Source organism: Pyxicephalus adspersus, unplaced genomic scaffold (genome assembly GCF_032062135.1).
Source record: "Pyxicephalus adspersus unplaced genomic scaffold, UCB_Pads_2.0 Sca19, whole genome shotgun sequence".
Lineage (NCBI taxonomy): Eukaryota > Metazoa > Chordata > Amphibia > Anura > Pyxicephalidae > Pyxicephalus > Pyxicephalus adspersus.
In genome coordinates, this window is record NW_027317026.1 from 1 (window position 1) to 4,913 (window position 4,913).

The following is a 4,913-nucleotide window of genomic DNA, read 5'->3' on the forward strand; positions in this document are numbered from 1 at the left end:
GTTGCTGCAATGTTTTTGTGCCTGGTCTGTAACGCCAGTTTGGGTTGTTTATCCATTGTTCAGCAATGTGTCATTTTTTCTACAAGTATTGAGTACAAATGTCTGCATGGTTTCTTCATGGTTTTCCACACCAAACTCCTACTTAACCCCCGCGTTGCCATTGTTACATATTGGTATTTCAATGTATTATGTACATATCAATCATGTCATGATTTTATTTCTATCTTTTTTTTCTTTACAGTCTCACATTTGCACTCATGTTGGTTTGCCCCCACACAACTCCCGTGTGCATAGAAAAATGCTAGGAACAATTTAACTTAGTGCCAAACAGATTTTATTGCTGTGCTCAAAACAAAGACCAGAATGTCAAAGGCGTTTATGCCTGTCTCGCACGGTCATCCATGACCTGTACATCTTACCGGAAGGGAAAATTGCAGCAAAAACAAAGAGAAGCTAGGCTATGCCAAGAGTGATGAGGCTCCTGGACTCTCTATATATTTTGGGAAGGGTGTCCTTTCAAACCACGTCGCCCTAAATTTGTGCACTGAGCCAGTATACAGTTTCCTGGGTGTTTATGAAGGTTTCAATGCCATTTTAGAGGTTTGAAAGGAACCCCTTCCTAAAATATAGAGAGTGGCCAAGAGCCTGGTCATTCCTGGCACTGCCTGGCTTCTCTTAGTTTTTGGAGCAATTTTCTCTTCCAGCAAGCTGTACGGGTGTAGGATGAGCTGGCGAGACAGGCGAAAACGCCTTTTGACATCCTGGTCTCGCAAATTTTCCAGGCGGCCACGCTCCAAAAAGACACGTGGTGCCCGGACTATACGTGAAGCATGTGCTTCCTGCTCCTCTGATTCTATATCGAATTCTAGATATGCGCTGCTTAAAGCAGCAGCAGCAGCAGCACAGAACAGGTCAAAGTCCAGATCTGGATCCATGACAACAGAAAGAAAAATCCTTGAATGCCGCACATTTAAACGAGCGCGTCTGCGCGCGTGTCTGCATCACTATAAATTTGCAGTCATTCTGGTCATGCGAACCTAAAACTTGTGCAAAATAAAAAAAGAGAAAAAGAAAAAGAGAAAAAACAGGAAAAAAAGATTAAAAAATTGAAAAAGAGAAAAGAGCAAGCTAAAAGAGAAAAGAAAAGAGCAAGCTAAACTACACCCTTATATATGCGCAAAATTAAGCGCACGGTGATAATTCACTTGCAATTAGCACTTGCGCAAAAAAAAAATCACTTTAATAAGAAAACGCAGGTCCCTCTCAGCAAACAATGCGCGCGGCATGATGTCCTCTCTTTCTCAAAACGCAGGAAGCACAGCCTACAAACTTTTAGTAACCACTATATATATATATATATATAGTGGTTACTAAAGAGAACGTGACCTCACGCAAATCTGTACCCGCATGCAGCCAATGACATTGCTTTGCGCAAAAAAAACAACATTTTAGAAATAACTTTATTCAAAAATTTTACAGTAACAAAATGAAAAAGAACAAACCCGCATGCAACCAGCGTCCTTGATGCGCATATTTATGCGCATCTATTTTTAAAATTAAAACATTCTTGAGCGATTGTAAAGAAGATGACATGAATCCCCAAAAAACAAACAAACAACAACATTTTAGAAATAACTTTATTCAAAATAAACATTTGCTAAAAGGTCAAAAATTTGGGGCTTGACTACACCTCTCCCAATAATGTAACCCAAGTACTTGGCTTCTTCTAGACAATGCTGCATTTCTTGGGGCTCTCCTTAAATCACTCACTCCCTGTACTTTAAATAGGTGTGTCTCCCAGTCTGCACTATGTATCCCTATGTCATCAAGAAGATAAGCAGAAGCGTACTGTCTATGTGGCCTCAAATCTCTGTCCATTATGCGTTGAAATGTTGCAGGAGCCCCATGCAGTCTAAAAGGCATAGTTACATACTGGAATAGTCCCTCAGGTGTGGAAAATGCTGTCTTCTCTTTGGCAGCTTCCATTAGGGTATTTGCCAATACCCCTTTGTCAGGTCTAAGGTCGTAATGTAACGTGCTGTACCCATTCGGTCTATAAGGTTCGTCCACTCGTGACATAGGGTATGCGTTAAACTTAGACACAGAATTCAACCTTCTAAAATCATTACAGAACCCTATGGTACCATCAGGCTTTGGAATTAATACAATAGGGCTTGACCATTCACTATGAGACTCCTCAATTACTCCCAAGCATCTGTGACACATGCTCTGTTACACTTTTGTAAGGTGTGACCTGTGCTTCCCATGTTTCTTTAGCAACATCTAACAAACCACATGGATGCCTACAGTATACAAGCTCAAAAGGTGAAAACCCTGTGGATGACTGCGGTACTTCCCTTATGGCAAACAGCAGATATGGGAGCAAAAAGTCCCAATTCTTTTCATCTTTATCTACCACCTTTCTCAGCATTTGTTTCAGAGTCTTAATAAAAATATGCTGGTGACCCCGAGCTGACATTATTAGGGTGCCAACCAAATCCATCCCGATGTGCTCAAAGGGTATTTCAATAATTGGCAAGGGCACCAAAGGGCTGCGGAAATGGGGTATAGGTGCTGTAATCTGACACTGAGGGCATAGTTCACAATATTCTTTAATGTCTCCATGCATTCCAGGCCAGAAGAATCTTTCTAAAATTCTTTCAGTAGTTTTCCGGATCCCTACATGCCCCCCCATAATGTGCACCTCCTCTCCCTTCTTGTCTATCCGGTACAAGTCATTTTCTAGAGCCATGTAAGGAAAAGCAAGCCTAGACCCAGACTCCACAGGATTCCCATTTACCACTTTTATATTCTCTCTGGCTCGCGTAAGGGTAAGGTCCTTCAATTGTTCACTTTGAATGTCGTCTTTCTAACGTCTAGGTCAGGCATACCCTGAAGTGTTACCCCTTCCGTCTCCGTCTCTGACGTGGACTCATTTAGGTCTCCGGCCATGACAGAGAATGGAAAAGGGGTGGAGCTATCTGATGATACCTCAACTACCTCCCCTAGGGGGGAATCCTCTAATGGTTCGAGGCCTATATCAGATGCTGTCAATATCTGCAGTGCACCTCTTTTCGGTTCCAACTAGGACTCCCATAATTTCCAAAAATGTGAAAAATCTCTCCCAAGAATAACCTCATGCATTAGTGCTGGGACTAATCCAAATTTATGAAGCACTGACCCATAGGGATTTGTAAAATAAGCAAGGGTTGTCAGGTATTCACATGTATCCCCATGCCCACAAGTCACCGTGAACGTGTCTGATTCACTTTCACAGGGGCCTATAAGGCCTGCTTTCACCAGAGTTACTACACTCCCCGAGTCTAGCAGCGCAGTCACACTTTGATCATTCACTTTTAACTCACACAAATGTTTTTCTGCGCTGTCTGAACCTGACGTAGTACACACCACTTGCGCAAACATAGACATGCGGTTTTTCATAAAGGCAACATCACATTGCATGGGTTCAGTAGTTATAGGACAGTTCACTGCAATGTGTCCCAACTCCTTACACTTAAAACATTTTATAGGCCCTTTGTTTACTCCAAAATTTTACACCTTGGGCTTTCCTGAGCCCACAGTCTCATCATCTTCCTCATTTAAAGTCTTCACATTTCTCCCAGCTACCTTATGCCCCAGAACAGTCTTACCAGGAACTTTTGGAATCCGTGGGGTTGAGGGCTGAGAGTTATTTAGAAGATCCTCAGCTGCAGAGTAGCCCACCAGATCAACAAGCTGGTCTGCTGTCTTGGGGTCCCCATGACTCAACCACTTCCTTAGGTCTGGGAGTAGCGATCTCAGGAACTTGTCGAGGACCACGTCAGGGGCTGATAACATCTCTGGTTGTAGCCACTCTGGGGTCAAATGGATGAGATCGAACATGGGGGCTTATTCATTTTATATGTCCTCTGATGTACTCTCTGGGCTCTGACTGCTAGGGTAACACCTAGCTGAGCCAGGATCTCAGACTTAAGTTTATCAAAGTCCTTGGCAGCCTCAGGTTCCAGGTCAAAATAAGCCTTTTGCACCTCACCTGTAAGAAATGGGGCAAGCAGTCCTGCCCATCATGCCTTTGGCCATGCTTCCTGCACTGCTGTCCACTCAAAGGTAGCCAGGTAAGCTTCCACATCATCCTCTGGGCTGCTGCAGACTGTATCAGGGCCTTTACCACGTCATCCATTTTTCAGACTTTAATGTGGTGCCGGCATCCTCCACCACTTGTGAGGGGTTAAGGTCAGGATCGCCTTTGCTGGGGTCAAAGGACACTTGTCTGGTTCATCCAATTCAGATCACACACTGAGGTATAAGTGTTAAGCTGACTTGTAGCCAGGTTTATTTGAAGGTTGCAGATAAAATAACGAAAACAGCAAAATAAAACTTCGACTGTCCGGCACTTACTATACATCTGACGTTCCTGTCTATCAGCTGGAGGGCTTCTCACTGTCAGCTCAAAACAAACCTGTTGCATGACTCAGTTTTAGCTAATCTTAAGCCTTTGCACAGGTGTCCTTACATTTGATAATATAGTTATTTGGCATAGAGATGATTTCATGGTCAAATCAACAACTGCAACCATTGCTGCAAAAGTTATGTGGTTTCTAAACATGCAGTTTTGCAAAGTTAATCTTTGCTGCCGTGCTCTTTTTAGAGAGAAGAGACTTTATCCTAGCAATCATTACAAAAAAAACTATGCAAGTCTTTTCTGATTGTACTGTCATGAACTTTAACATTTACCATTCAACTAAAAAAATGTTTTGAAATGGCTTTAACCACCTAGCCGGTATGCCCGTACGAAGGTCGGGCAAAAAAAATGGCTAGGATGGTTAACCCCGTAATTTTGTCACATCCTTACCTCCATGGTCCCTCTGTGTACATCCAGCGGGACCATGGAGGTAAGGATTCCAGCGTCGTTT

The 4,913-nt window shown here is 42.9% G+C and overlaps 1 long non-coding RNA gene across 1 annotated transcript in view; it reads left to right on the plus strand.

Moving 5' to 3' along the window:
• The first annotated feature begins 1,532 nt into the window (after window positions 1-1,532).
• The window catches only part of LOC140344797 (uncharacterized), a 27,497-nt gene continuing 24,116 nt past the window's right edge, over window positions 1,533-4,913 (plus strand). The window contains exon 1 of the long non-coding RNA XR_011923670.1: window positions 1,533-1,664. This is a non-coding gene — a long non-coding RNA (uncharacterized lncRNA). The remainder of the gene's footprint in view (window positions 1,665-4,913) is intronic.